This window comes from Pleurodeles waltl, chromosome 5 (genome assembly GCF_031143425.1).
Source record: "Pleurodeles waltl isolate 20211129_DDA chromosome 5, aPleWal1.hap1.20221129, whole genome shotgun sequence".
NCBI classification, from domain to species: Eukaryota; Metazoa; Chordata; class Amphibia; order Caudata; family Salamandridae; genus Pleurodeles; species Pleurodeles waltl.
Genome location: NC_090444.1, coordinates 1,252,661,723 through 1,252,677,743, shown reverse-complemented (window position 1 = coordinate 1,252,677,743; position 16,021 = coordinate 1,252,661,723). Strand labels below are relative to the sequence as shown.

Below are 16,021 nucleotides of genomic sequence, written 5' to 3'. Positions count from 1 at the left end.
ACTAGCAGCCCTGGGAATCTTATGTTTTCGCACAGCGGCAGATCTGCAGAAGGATTGCACAAGATGGTTGAGCCAAAATTGCTCTCTGAGAAGAGCGCAGATAGCAGGAGCTATCTAAGCCTGGCAGTCATGCACGCGCAGCACAGGCATATTTGCTGGAAGCATTTGAAATGCAATAGCATGTGGAGAGGTGTTCCTTTTATGTGCTTGACGGCTAATGATGAAAGCGCTTACAGTAATTGCAAGAGCGATTTATAATAGTTTTCGTGATGTTACTTGAAGCATGAATCATTATTCGCACAAACTGTGGAGTGCAGGAAGGGACTATTTCCTGTCAGTGACTCTGCCCCGTGATAGAGGACTCCGTAAATTCACGCGGAGCTCTACTGTCGCCTTGACGACTCACACAACCGGACCGGGGAACCAAAAGTATCTCTTTCAAGACAGCTCATCGCTCCCTTTGTTTTCCCCTGCTATCGTGCCCTTTCAATCTATCAATTCTCTCTCTCTCCTCTCTATCTCTTCTCTCTCTCTGATAACTTCCTCTTTCCCTTCCACCTCCCTCCCTCCCTCATTCTGTCTCTCTCTTGAAGCCTCTTGGGTTAGCTGCTGGGTAGCTGGAAAGTTGCAGAGGAACCAGGACCAGCCCTTTGGTTTCAAAACTGGTTTCCGAGGACTACAGCCCACCGGAGAAATGCCTGCGGAATTGAAGTCCTGCCTGGCCTCAGGGCTCTGTTTCAAGCCAAGCACAGACAGTCTTTCGTAGGTGGCTTTGGCTGAAATCTTGCTGTTCATTGACCGCTTGCTATGGATGTGTGGTCTCAACCCAGGACCCTTTGTCAGAGCACTGGGTACACTGAATATTACCTCACAAACGGCAATCTTGTGGCCAGAGCAGGCGCAGCCCGTCCTTTAGGGCGAAGGGGCCCCCCACCCACCTTTTGCTCCTCATGAGGAGTGCCAGTCAGGCTGAACAAAGGTCAGCCTGACAGACACTCTTCGTGTTCAGGTCAGGCAGCCAGGAGCAGACATGCACGATTTGCGCAGACTCCTGGCTGCCTGAGCTGAACTTTGCTCGGCTGAAGTGGTCACAGCTCCTGTGGGCGTGACTTCCTTGGCTCAGCAAAGGTGCTTCGAGGCCCTCCCCCAGGTGGTGAGGAAAGCGTCATCCATTGACTTCAGCGTGGGCGCTTCCGGTTTAAGCACTGAAGCGCCCAGGGCGAGTGTAAATCAGTGACCCCTTGTCACAGAGCGGGGTGGAGTTAGCGGTCTCACTAACCCCATCCCACTCTGTGACGAAGTTGGGACTGCTGCCTTCCCTCATAGGCTGACCTAAGGTCAGCCAGTGAAGGAAGGCAGCAGTCCCACCCTCCTGGGACCTCCGAGGCTGAAGGTAAGTGCGTGTGTGTGAGATCTTTTTAAATGAATGTTTGATGCGTACGTGCATGTTTGAATGTTGATGAGCATTGTTAATGGATGTGCTTGCGTGAAAGAATGAGTGTGAGTGTGCTTCCCGTCCGCCCCCTCCCTCCTAAAACTGCTGCCCGCCACGGGGCCAGAGTCCTAAAAGGTAGCTTAACCCTCATCCACACTAGGGGTGCGTGAGAGCTGTTCTGAGGTACACTGCAGTGTAGTGTGTCTAGAAATGAAAAATATTGTTGGCCATCTTCTAGCTGTCGTTTTTCACAAGCACTAGACACTTCTTGCATTAAAAAAAGGAATAGAGGCCCTGATTTATACTTTTTGGTGCAAAACTGCACTAACGCAGTTTTGCACCAAGAAGTTTAGCACCAGCTTGCACCATTTCTGTGCACCAGCCGGGCACCATATTTATGGAACGGTGCAAGCCGGTGCAAAGTGTAGGCTAGTGTAAAAAACAAATTACATTAGTCAGGTGGGGCTGGCGGTATGGAAGAACGGGGTTTTGCACCAAAAAATTACGTTAGGCAGGTTAGAGTAAAAGAAAATGACTCTAACCTGCCTAGAGTCATTTTCTGATGCAAAACCATCCATACCACATGACTCCTTTCTTAGAAAAGACAGGAGTCATGCCCACCAGCCCAATGGCCAGCATAGGGGACCAGGGTCTTCTGGGCATGGCCATTGCACCCCGTGCCATGTATGGGGGCCCATTTCAGGGCCCCCTATGGCACTTGAAAAAATAAAATAAAATACTTACCTGTACTTCAGTGGGGATGTGCCTGGGGAGGGCACCTGTGGTCTTATTCCATGGTGTCCTACCATGGAAATAGGCCCACAGGTCCCCTAATGCCTGCCCTGACCCAGGCATTAAAAAAATGGGGCAAAGCAAGCTTTGCACCATTTTGGGACCCCCTCCTCCCTCCTGTGCACCATTTTTGCACGGGAGTATAAATATGGTGTTAAGGCCATAGAGTCATTTTTTGCACAGGAACGTCTACCTTGCATCTCATTAAGCCAAGGTAGGTTTCCACGTCTAAAAAATGATTTTAAATCCATAAATTTAGTGCTAGACGGAGTTAGTTTTGCACTGAATTAGAGTTAAAAAAATATGACGCTAATTTGGTGCAAACAGAGTATAAATATGCCCCATAGTTTCTTGTGTCTTGTAAAGGCAATATTGTACAACTTGAAAGGTATGCTCAGTTCTTTACGATACTCATAGAGAGAGTAAAGTATATGGTTACAACTATGTATGTTACCTGCATGCAACAGCCTACAGTCAGCAGGTGCTCTACTGAGAAACATGATTGTTTTTCATTCTTACAGATGTTTAGCAGACAGACTGGGCTCTCTTTCGAACATGGTATAAAAGAGACATGGCTGATAGCCATGCTTTTGCAACATTTACTTCAGAGATCTTTTCTCATTAGATTGGCAGTGGCGTATTTGGATGCCCAACAAAAAATCAGTGATGGTCTTCATGTCATGCCGAGTCCATGGTGATGATGTGGCTGTGTATCTAGGAAACAGCAGAATGGTGATGGAAGTCCAGAACATCTTACTAGGTGAGTCGAAACTGAATAACCAACGGCCTATTTTTGTAGGGTTTGATATTAAATAGCACTTGCTCTATTACCAACAAACCTCTTGTTTTCTATGCATACTTTGGTTCAGCCTCCTTCTATGTGAACCATTGCCACCTCTAAGTTACATCACTGGCCAAAGATCATCAACTGCAAGGGTCACTATCTCAAATTAAGGGCCTGATGTATAATGCCATTAAGCATTCATAAGACCATTGCATTGCAAAATCGCAGGGTTTGCAACCATGAAAAAGCTTTTTTTCAATTTACTAAAACCATTTTGGCAGTCAGAAAAGAGTTTCAGACTCACAAAATGGATTTTGTAATCCATTGCACATTACAAGTGGGTCGGGGGGAGGGGTAAAAGGGCTTTCTCATCATTTGAAGCCCCAATGCTATGTTACCAATGATTTTCCCCTGCAATTGTGGTCACAAACCACTGATCAGTTACTGACACCTCAAATGAGAAGGTGCCCGATTTGCAAAGGTGTTCTCTTGTGACAACTTCCCCTTTGTGGACCTCACGGAAACAGAGGAAGAGGAGAAGACATTGATCCTAGAGACCACTGCCTGCTCCTCCCTATGTTTTCGCAAACTGAAAGCTTCTCATTTCTTTTTAAGGAACACACACAACTTAATAAATAGTTTTATGTTTAAGAATGCAAACAAAGGGATGGTGGTCAGCTTTTCCATAAAGACCACCATTCCACTGTTTTCACCAACCACATGGGGTTGCACACAGCACACTGTCTAAACAATATTCATTACCAGATCATTCTGCAACTGGAGATTTCATGACCCAACGTATTAACACACATGTTGTATCACTACAACAAAGACGGCTCACAAAAGTCTGTATGCAATTTCCAACACTTTTTGCAACCTGTCTTTTAGTACATCAGACCCCAAGTTTAATATTTGTTAGAGAATCTTTTGTCACAGGCACAGCAGCAGTGAGATTGTGGAAAACATGTGAAGGCCAGAACCCCTAAGTGAGGTAGCCCCTTTTAGGAGCAGGAGGCCTCACACACCCCAAAGGGTGTCATGCTTCATCATTAGGGAGCTCCACGTTGGGCCAGCGCAGCAATGCCCAGCAGTCCCTGCAAAGCAGCTCTTTGCCAGAGATCAGTGGGGGCAGAGGACGGGGTAGGTCTCAGGCTATACAAGACTCTGCAAAACGCACCAAGGGCATCTCCGCTGTTACTCAATTGAGTAATTGTTTAGCTACCAAACTGGTCAGCCTCCTACCAAAGAGGTAGACATTACACAACATTCTTTTTGTAAGGGGTGGATTGGATAGGGATTAGTATTTAAGGACAACTCTTCCGGGAGTAGGTTAGGTTTCTGGAGCTGAAGAATTGCCAGGATCCATGTAGGACATTAAAATAGGCAAGAAACATGTTGACTTTATTCCATTCATACACCTGAGTCAGAAGCATAATTGTGCCCATGACTGAAACTCTACGTTGTTTTTAATCATGACAAGGGTCCCTGTATAATAAATGGAGATTACCCCTAGTCATTTTTAATTTTGACTTTCACTGCACCAATCTACTCACATTCCAAACACTACACTTTCTATGCACCTCAATATTTACATCAGCAATTTGAAAAGATCTCTGGCAAAGAGCCCCTTTGCGGGGCCCGTTGGACATTACTGTGCAGGCCCAACGTGGAGCTCCCCGATGATGGAGCATGACACCTTTTGGAGTGTGTGAGGGCTCTTGCTTCTTAAAGGGGCTACCCCCTTTTGGGGTTCGGATCTACACACGTTTTCCCTGATTTCTGTAGGAACGGCATACCTATCTTGAGTCATTAGTTAGGTGGGGTCATGTATGCTGGACCTTCAACGTCCCTCGTTCCCTTCTTTGTTTGTGAACAAGAGCAGAGAGCCCTGAGAAATGATAGGAGCATGGTTAGCAGTCGCTGAACACATCACAGGGGCTGCATCATGCAACCGAACCACACCCCATCTCTTTCGTAGGTTGCACTCTTCCTCATGGATTTATGATTCGGAAACTGCAAGCTGTTCCAGTACATTTACTTCTGATTTGCATTATTTTGCAGGTTGTTTTTTCAACTATTAATTACACCTTTTGTGAGACAAATGAAAACTCTGTAATCACTTGCCAGATTAGTGTCAGTGTAGGAATCTGAAACCTTCTCTAAAAATACATTTCTCGTGTCAGATCTGACAGTTTCAATGCACCTTGAGGCACCGCGAAGATTTGTTACAGTTTTTGCAGTATAGCAACTCTAACAAAATGTTTTTTTCAACTTAGCTTCCAGGTACAGTTGGAAATGGATCAATGTGAGGTGTTCACAATGACAATAACTTGTTTTGATATATCGCTTGTACTGCACTTCTACTATTTCTATGGGCTGTAAATAACAGATGTTACAGTTATGCAATGGATCAGACTTGATTAAACAGCCCTGGAAATACAGAGATGAGTTTGCTTTCGAATCATAACATTTTTCAGCAGTGAGGGTTCTAATCATGGAGCCATCCTCCCAAGCAGTGAGTTTTTGTGCAAATGGATCACTCCAAACTTTGACTCCCGAAGGCTAAGGAACGCACATTTGCTCAAGCTGTTTACTAAAACTTAAGAACATAAGCATTCACATTACCTAGCTTCCCCTTCTTGAAGTTCTTTATCTTCATTAACCTGATTTGTATATTTGTTGTGCAAACTACTTTAACTGAGGTGTGCTGCAACACCATTCATCAAAAGACACTGGTAGAGAGACTATAAGAGCGCGGCATACAAGGAATACTTAAAAGATGGATCATTTGCTAACTCAAAGACAAATAATTCCTCACACCTCGCAGTGCGGTGCCCACAGAGCTTGATCTTTTTTCCACTCCTGTTTAACCTTTACCTCACTCTATTTCTGAGCTTGAAGAGATCATTCAATCTCACATGTTACAATTATGATGATGACATACGGATCATTCTAAAACCAGAGAACCCACGGGGTATAAGTACATCTATACTCAACAAGTGCCTGCTTGCAATTGACGATTGGATGATGTCCAACCCTTGTAAGCTCAGCTCCACAAAAACAAAGGTCATCAACCATCTGGGACACAGGAACGACAAACAACTTACCTCGATATGGCCCAAAGTTTTGGAAGATGTACCAGCCTCATCAAAAGACCTTGGCGTCATCATGGATGAAAAACTATCCTTAATTGCACAGGCGAATAAAGTTACAAAAAGCACCTTATAAACAATGTTAACGTAAAGGGCACACTTTCTTATCTGGACCATCAGAAAATAGAGGCAAATCTCACCCTTCTAATGCAAAGGGCTGTGTCCTCCAAAGGCATATATCCTGAAAATACATGCTTCACACTAAGGAAGTTATAGAGAATCCAAAACATGCAGCAATCTCACTACTTCACCTAAACCATGTGGAGCTTATGACCCCAGAGTTTTAAGTCCTACACAACGTACCAATACCAAAAACCGAATACACTCTGCATCAGCCACAAAGCAAATCCATGAAAAGTCCCGCAGCACATCCAATTATGGTTCCAATGATATTCCCAAAAGAGGACACTGTACTCTAGATTAGCACCTTGACTTGTCATTACTGCTCATAAGAAAAAGTCAATTGAAGGATCCTGTTTATCACTATAAGCATCAAAACTCTGGAATTCCTTGAAAGCCAAGGAGCTAGCCTGAGCACCTGCCATATTCATTTGAGGTTTGAACTGGTTATTCCCCAATTGTGCACTATGAGCTCCTGAAGGATTTTAAGGCTTTAGTGAAGTGATAATGCTGCCTATAAGCCTTTTGTACTATGTTGTGCCTGTAGCTGATTAAGACCCTTTGCAGTGTTAAGTTATTGCAAAAATAAACTACCTATATTTTACCAAGATGCACTATTTCCTAAAGATTGTAATTATTGCTGGGTTTTTGGCCCTATTGAGTTCTGAGTCTCTAACCCCACACCATCTTTTTGAGTAGGTCTTGGGCTGCTCGCCCAGGTATACTATAGAGTCAATTCGAAAATGCATACTTGGTGCTTGATTTGGGAGGATATAATGGATCTGACCCAGTGAAAGCAATGATAATCGCCCATAACCCCCACGGTTGTGCCCTAGTAGCTGTTGTAGGCCAAGGACCTTCATATTTTGTCTAACATTAACAAACACAACACTCCTACAGCCATGCACTCCGCAAAAGTGTAGCTTGCTACCCAAACAAATAATGCACTTCAGCGCCCCCACAACAGGGTGTAGCAAGCTACTAAAGTGTAACAATCAAATACAACTGAGAAACATACATTCTGAGTAGAAAATGTTTTTTTGTAAATAGTAAGGTACCTTTACCCTAATTGTAAACCAGCAGATACTCTGTCCACAGTTAGTCGTACACATGCAAATCTATTTTTCTATAGATTGCTGGGCATAGCCCATTATCATGATATTTATTTATTTGAGTCACAAGTTAAGAGTAATTTTACAAAAAATTTTGCTTTACATTCACGGTTTGTGAATTTACTCTTTCCTTTGAAACTTTTTTCTACACTCCTACACATCTTCATATGTTATGTATTCCTTTCCTTTACAGTAATATAATGGTTTTTTTACACTGCTGTCCGCTAATTTCTGAGGGCCATATTACAAGTTGCCCTGAGTGATATGCCCAGGTGATCCAGCTCCAGGCCTGGATTTATCGGTCTGCAAACCGGGGACCAGCCTGGAGGCACCAGAAGTGGACTTATAGGCAGTACTGCTGGAAGCTGCTGTGTCCAGTCCCTGTCTGCCTGTCTGCATACACAGCAAGGGGGAGCAGAAAAGGCGTCACCCAGCTGAAGTACAACCCTCACTGCCCACCTGCTACTCCACCAGCACTGCGCAGCATGGCCAAAAGAAAAGGACCCCCACATATTTACAACCTGCTGCTATAACTGTGTGTGGATTTGGGAGTGTTATTTTTGCTGGAAGAGGAAAAACACATGGCATGGGACCAGGTATTCGCAAGTCGGCATGCTATTCTCTGTTCCAGCGAAAATAACTTGTAATCCCCGGATATAGGTGTGAGGAGCTCCTAATGGGACATTAGTCTCTTCATATCTTTTCCCAACACTGATATGCTCTATACCTCTCCACAACATTCAAAGACCCAATACCAAGATCCATCAGGGCGAACCCAAATAGTGTAATCACTGCAATCTCTGTCGCGCACAGAGCATGCAGAGCGCCGACATAAAGTAAATTATGGGCCTGTAAATAAACACGTGGCACTAAATGAGTTACGGGTCACTCTTGGGTGCAGTAGTCATGGGCCACAGTCTGCTGGCTCCGCCCAACTGCCCAAGTCATTTATTGGAGGTCATCATGTGATGCAGGGGCGCACCACTACACTGTTGTTTTCCTGGGGAAACTGCATAGCTCCTCCATCCATAGAGATATCGTTATATCACTGGTAGAACACTACAACCACCACGTTACACAGAAAGAGATTTCAGTCTGGGACTTTTGTGTGTCAGACTCACACATTGTAAGCATTGTCATCTTGGTTTGGTTCCATTAAACCTATCAGACTAACACATGTTAACAGTGATTTGTCAATGAAACATTCTGGACTGGAAAGACTGTGATGACATAGAGGCAGCTGCTCCCTCTAATTCCAAAGCAGGTACCATGTACACACTGATGTTAGCACAGTGGTTCGAACTCACATACCACCCTTCCACCTTGACCCCACAGGAACACAGTGCTAACCTAGTCCATCTTTATCTTTCCTCTGACCTCTTTCCCTGTTGTCATCTTTGCAATAAAGGTTTAGGAAAAGAACAAAAAAATACAGGCGAAGAGCCAGTCAAAGCACTAATGTTCCCTTGGTACATGCCTAAGTAGCTAAGTCAATTCATCTTTTTTTTGCATTCTGGAACCTGTAGCCTCAGTTTTATAATGGACTAATTCATACTACAAGTCCCAGAATACAATGAAATAATCCTGGGATGGTTGACCTACTTAGGTATGGAACTGGAAGACGTCTGTATCCGTGCGTTTTCCTGATGAGGGTGACTAGGCATGGAACCAGAATACTGAGTTTTAAATATCACATGAAAAATGACTGTGACCAGAATTTCGACTACCAGAATATAGTGAAGGTAGATATAAAATGTAAGTATAGGTTTACTATACTTGGCTCCATGCATATGCACCTCGATTCTATAATATATATATATATATATGTGAAACAAAATAATTTATGGCAACGCACTATGTTAAGGCTTGTTCCTTCATTCGATTTTAATCAATGCACCAAACGCCGCGTCACTTGTTGCACTGATTACAATCGAATAAGGGAACAAGCCTTAACAGAGTGCGTTGCCATAAATTATTTTGTTTCACAATCCAATTGAGGGACCGGTCTACCTCGTGCTTCGCACCAGCTACTGAGCGCGTCGCTATTCTTGACCGCTTTGTTTTGTGAATGGCTCTGAATCAATGCTTACATATACATAAGTATTAACAGAGTTCGTGTATGTTGTCAGCTGCAAGTCTGCTCAACCCTGACCAGATCACCTTGCCGAAGATCTGGTCTCCTAAACCACTTTCATTCTATCGATGCAAGTTCTTCATTTTCTTCTTTTATTTGTCAGCAGGCCCTGCCTTCCCCTTTTAGTCTTTATAGCTTTCATTAACTCCTCAGATTGTTCGGGGTTCCACAGGATGCTCTTTTAAACTATGCACAACTCTTAGCATTTCCACCTTGGGGAGAAATGCAGCAACCGTTTTTTCCTAGAAATGCTTATTGACAGTATTCATTGTATTGCTCTAACTCGATATGTATAAAGTGCATAGTTACCCCACTGGGTTTCCACGCGCTAACGGATTCAACTAAAGAAAACTAAAAGACGGATAACCTCCCCCCCATCTAGGTAGCCACAGAAAACAGTCACAGCAGTGAACATCACTTATCCCTTCGTGGCAGTGAAGTCGTGTACTTTGCAGAGTTAGGTTTCACCTGGCTCCATTACATCAGAACAGCACTGCCCACAGACGGCAATACAAAAACACTAAAAGTGTAATCTGTAAATAATATATGTACTGTGTTTTGTTTGACACTGCATGCCAGTCTTTTCATGCCAGTAACGTGCTCTCCAACATAATGCATTCTGGGAGCTGTAGTCTGTGCATTTTACACGAAAATGGATTGAAAACTTTCAACACGGGGAACTTAGTCAAAAAATTTGCCATTACCTAAGCTAATTTACAATGAATACTGGCCTTTAGTCTTCTAATTGCGATTAAGTTCTCTGCCCTGCTGGGCAGGTATCTAGGTCTCCTTGATGACAACATTGACCTTGATATGTAGATTCTCAATTAAGGGGCATGCCAGAATGTGTTGTTTTTCAGACTTTCCAATATTTCCTTCCAAATTATTGCGTTTTTCTGTCCCGTTTTTTTTGTAATCTAAGCCATTTTACACAGCTGTTCAACTGCTGTACAACATGTAAAAAAACATGGACAAAGTCAACAGATTTCTCATAAGCAAAACCTATTGGCTTTGCCAATGCTTGTTCAACAACTATAATGTACAACATTTTCAAGATAGATGAGTGCTGTACTAATTAGGGCAAGGCAGACTGGCGCTTTGAGATGTTTGAGTAAGACCTGCCCATCGGCAGTTCAAGCTTACCAAACACTACTTCCAGTCTCAGGTTACTTGTGTTTCCTCATATGTGCAATAATCTCTTTATCATTTATCATCAAAGAATGTAGGCAAATTTTCCCAGGGCCTCTGGAGTACAATTCTCAGCATCTATGTTCCTCTACAAGCTGGAGCAGGCAAGAAAGCAGAAAAGCATTCTACAACCAAGGTCTTTCCATACCACAGCTGTCAACTGTCTCTGCGCTACAAGGGTAAGGTTATCAGATGACTCGACATCATCAAGGAAGTGGCTCTTTAGTTCTGGTCTTTTCTTTTACAAATCATTGTGTTTAAGTGTGATTTCAACGGGATCAACTGAAGTGAGCCAAGACTACAACTCCTAGAATGCACTTGGTGCCCAATGGAAAGCCTGTAACCGGAGTGCTGCGTCCTAGGTGGGATGGAGACATATGGTAACATTATATGAAGATGCCTTCCATCCAGGTGCTTGTGTCTCACTACTTCCAGCATGCATTATGCAACTGTCTGAAATACAGAACTGATATATATATCAAACACTCCGTGTCGGAGTGCCGGACCTGCTCCTGACCGTCAGCGGTGCTTGTCGAATGGCGCGCGCCACCTCGCCTAAATCTCCACGCTTACTTCCTACCATAAGGAAAGATGGCATTCCATGGGCATAATAATTTAGCAAGATTTATTTGCACAAGGACGCGTTTCGGCGTTACCGCCTTGGTCAGCTTGTTGCTCGCCATTTTGCTTTTGTTTTTAACTCATGTGATCCCGTTACTAATTACCCAAACACCATTACAACAAAATACATCATTAAATTACTCACAAAGTCCTGCTTAGGCTATATATATTTGGCACAATTCATGTAATTGAAAAGATATTTCGTAAATCTTGCATTTATATTTATCTTTCGTTTGTACTTGAAAAAACGACCTGAACTTCATACAACAATGCCAATAGAGATATAATTTGGATTTCAACATGATGGTATTTCTGCTTGTCCTACGGACACGAGCCTATGTTTTAACCATTGTTACTCCTGTTTTTGTTACCATGATTATAACTCACTTAATTGCATTTTTACTCAATAGAGATAAATAAAACTGCACTATTTCCACACTTCTGAGTATCATAAAAACTTCGGTGGAAACTCATTCGACATAACTAATTAATGTTACAAACCTGCTAATTATTTGGAGCTGTGTTCCATCTATAATGTCTATTGATCACTGTTGAACATCGAAGTCAGTGATGTTTACGCTTATTTCATACATTAGTGAAGATGAATATATAACTCTTCACTACTATTTAATCCATTCGGTTCCTTGGTATCTAAGGATAATATGTACCTTGACTCTAACTTCCGTAAACTCTTCTCTCGGTCTCCACCTCTGCTTCTTTGGGAATTCCATCAATTACACTGTAACTTAACTCTTCTGCTCTCCCTCCATGAACATCATGGATATGTCTGTCCACCGGGTACGTATCGTCCCTGTTTGAAATAGCTCTTAAATGCTGTAGAATTATTTTATGTACCTGGAGCTTCGTACTTCCTACATATAGTTTGGGACAGCTACATTTAAGGATGTAAATTACGTAATCACTTTTACACGTGTATCTTCCTTTGATGGTATGCACCGTCCTGTTGCCGATGGATAAACTTTTGGTAATTTCACCATTTCTACATGCTTTACATCTCGTACATTTATAGAAGCCATCCTGCATATTAAGCCATGTTGTCTGCCTACTTTGCTGTCTTATGTCGCTCTTAACCAGAATGTCTTTCATCGATTTCCCTATTCTGAAAGTTACATGAAGTCTCCTTGTTAGATCTTCCCTTATCACTGGGTCACTCCTTAACATATGCCAATGTTTTTGCAGTAAATTACGCACCTGCTCATAGGCAACATTAAATGTGGTGATAAACCTCACTGTATTATCACCTCTCTTCCCTTTGTTCTTCTCCCTTGTATTGTCATGTGTAGAGAACAACAAAGCATCTCTAGTCCGGAGTTTCACTTTTCTACTTGCTCTTTCTAGTGTCATATCAGAGTAACCCCTGTCCTGCAACCTCTTCATCATTTCTCCCTGCACTTCTTTAAACTTATTCTCAGTGCTACATATTCTTTTAGCCCTCAATATTTCACCAAAAGGAATGCTGTCTTTCAGTGGTTGCGGATGAAAACTAGTACCGTGTTGGATACTATTCCCGGCAGTTGGCTTTCTGAACACTGTTGTCTCTACTTTGTTGTTCTCTATCACCACTTTCAAATCCAGAAATTCTATTTCAGTGGAATGCACTTTACCTATGAATTTAAAATTGCAATTATTGATATTAACATCATGCAGGAATTGTAATGCAGTCGTAATGTCTCCTTTCCAAATAACAAAAATATCGTCTATGTATCTTAGCCACATAATAATGTGTTGGTTCCACTGATCTGGGGTGGGTTGTTTAATACCTGTTCTTCCCACCACCCCATATACAAGTTGGCATAGCTTGGTGCGGAACAGGTTCCCATCGCTGTTCCGCACTTTTGTTCAAATATTTCGTTATTGAAGAAAAACATATTGTATCGAAGACACCAGTGAATCATATTCATTAACATTTTACTGTGTTGAAGAAACCTAAGAGGTCTAGCTCTCAAAAAATGTTCAATGGCTCTAATGCCCAAATCATGGGGTATACTAGTGTACAGCCCTGTTACGTCTAACGTCATCAGAAGAAAGTCTGCCTCCCAACTGACATCAAAAATCCTTTTCAGGAAATCTGTACTGTCCTTCAAATAAGATGACAAATTGCAAACAAGTGGGAATAGAAACTTGTCTATATATTGAGATAAGGGTTCAAAGAGACTACCTCTACTTGAAACTATAGGTCTCCCAGGGGGTTTAACTGCATCCTTATGTATTTTAGGTATCAAATAAAATACAGGTAATTTAGGATGATCAACCCTTAGAATTCTATATTCATCCTCAGTAATTAAACATTTGTCTTTCCATTGCTGTAATTCCATATTAAATTTGCGTTTTACACGTTCCATGTATTTCATGTCTATTCTCTCATAACAAATTGTATAATTTAACTGTCTATAAGCTTCCTCCATATATTCCTCAATCAGCCAAATCACAATATTGCCCCCTTTGTCAGATCCTCTAACTACTATTTGTGAATTTCTAGGACCCCCTCTCTTGGCCAATTTTGGCACTGGGGAGCTCATTACCCGGGGCCTGGCAAATTACGGAAATTGGAGGGGTGCCGCATGGTCCCCCTCCCTGGGCTGATTCTGGCCCCGGGGTCCTCGTCCATTGGGGCCCTGACAATTCATTAAATGTGCCACGGGGAACCCATCCCCCAGGGTAAGGTCAATTATTGGAAGGGGATGGAGGTTGTGTGGGTGCCCCCCTCCCTGGGCTGATTCCAAACACCGGGGCCCTGCCAATTCATGAAATGTGCCACAGGAACCCCATCCCCCAGGGCCTGGTCAATTAATGGAAGGGGACGGAGGTTGTGTGGGTGCCCCCACCTTTCTGGGCTGATTTTGGCCCAAGGGACCTCATCCCCCGGGGCCTGGCCAATTTAAAGATCATAGAGGAGTGCCCCCCTTTCCAGGCTGAGTTTGGCTCCGATGACCCCATCCCCCAGGGCCCAGCCAATTATGAATTATTGTATGAGGAGGGAGGTGCTTGACCCCATCCCCCGGAGTCAGGCCACTTATTACTGGGTGCCCTGGCCCCATCCTAGGCACCCTTTGTGGACAACGGGGGAGCCTCAAATCCTCCGCAGTCCCACTGCTTCCAAACACATGGAGCATCAAGAAATGCTGCTACCTGTGTGCGGGAGCATTTGTTTTAGGTGTTTTGCTGCCAAAAACAGATTAAAAGTCTGCTCCCAGTGGGCGGGAGCAGTTTGCTCTCACCTGGTGGGAGCTGTCATAGATCCTGCCAAGTGACAGCAAAAACTACTATGTCCAGAGAGTGGGCAGTCCTAAGGGCCGAAAATGGCTCAGGATGGGGGCCGATCAGCCACCTTCCCAGTTATATTATGACCATGTCCTAGGGAGGTGGTGGCTTCCAGGGCCAAATATGGCCCAGAATACCCACACCGCTTTTAAAATTACGGTGGACCCAAGGAGGTCGTGGTCCCTAGGGCCACATATGGCCACTACAGAGGAGTTTGGGCAGCCGCCCTCTTTTCATTAAGGCCAAGCTCCAGTAAGGTGGTGGTCCCTGGGGCCCTAAAAGACCTACAGAGGGGGACCACATGGCCCCCTTCTGACAATTACACAGTGGCTTGGCCCCGGGGAGCTTGGGATGCCCAAGGCCCATATTAGTGATGGGGAGGGGGGTCCCATGCACTCCCTCCCCATAATATATAAAATAATATACCCCCCGGAACCTGGCCCACCCGAGGGTTCAAATACAAACAAGCACGAGAGACCGCATTTTTTTTTTCCTGGATCCGTGGATCCTCTGTGGTTTCGCAGGAAAAACTTCAAATGCTTTTGGTCCTGGCGGAATCCCTGGGGGACCCCACCACCAGGCCTAGGAAGTCAGGGTATTCCTACCCTGCCCCCCACTCTTCTTTTTAATGTTTTTTTGGAACTCGGCTGCGTCTGAGTCACAAAATGGCTGCCAACACTTCCTGGTTGAAGTGGTAAACAAAAAGAGGTGAAGTCCCACTCAGAGAGTTCTTGATTTTATTGTTGTGCAAACATTAAAGTCCCAGTTTCACAGTCAGTCACTGGTTAGTAGGACAGAGAACAAAGTCCAAAAATGATAAACATAGGATGAATAGAAGATCAGCCAACACGTGTTTCGCCCCCTCTGGCTATATATAGACCGGGGCTTTCTCAAGGCTGAAAATAAAAAGAGATGACAAATTGCAATTCAGAAATATTCATGTGAGTAGATGAAATGTCATTGAGAGGCACCATCAAGAAAGTGAACGAAAAGGGGAATCCCATGCAAGGATCGAAGGGAGTGTGGTAAGTCAGGATGTGAGATAATTGGAGCCCAATGCTAGATAAAAGGAAGAAACGTTGATGCGTAAGTGCAATTAGTGACTACAGTCAGACCCCGACGTATTTGAAAGACCAAGAAAAAAGAGAAACAACCTGTGGTATTTTCCAAGATAAAGTAATGATAAGAGAAATGGTGAGATTGTAGAAAAAATAATAATCCGCAATTAATTCCAAAATCCCAAGTGTCAGATAAGGCTAAAGTACCACCTAGGTTAGCTAGTGCTCGAGACTGAAGGGTGGAAATGCTAAGGTACTGACAAACATACCTCGCGAAATGAGGCAGACATGTATTAGTAACAAATTGTAATAATCCTTTTCTGTAAGATAATAATAGTCTATC

At 43.5% G+C, this 16,021-nt stretch overlaps 1 protein-coding gene across 2 annotated transcripts in view; it reads right to left on the bottom strand.

Moving 5' to 3' along the window:
- ANKRD6 (ankyrin repeat domain 6) overlaps positions 1-16,021 on the bottom strand; it is a 751,904-nt gene that overhangs the window by 378,851 nt on the left and 357,032 nt on the right. The window lies entirely within an intron of this gene.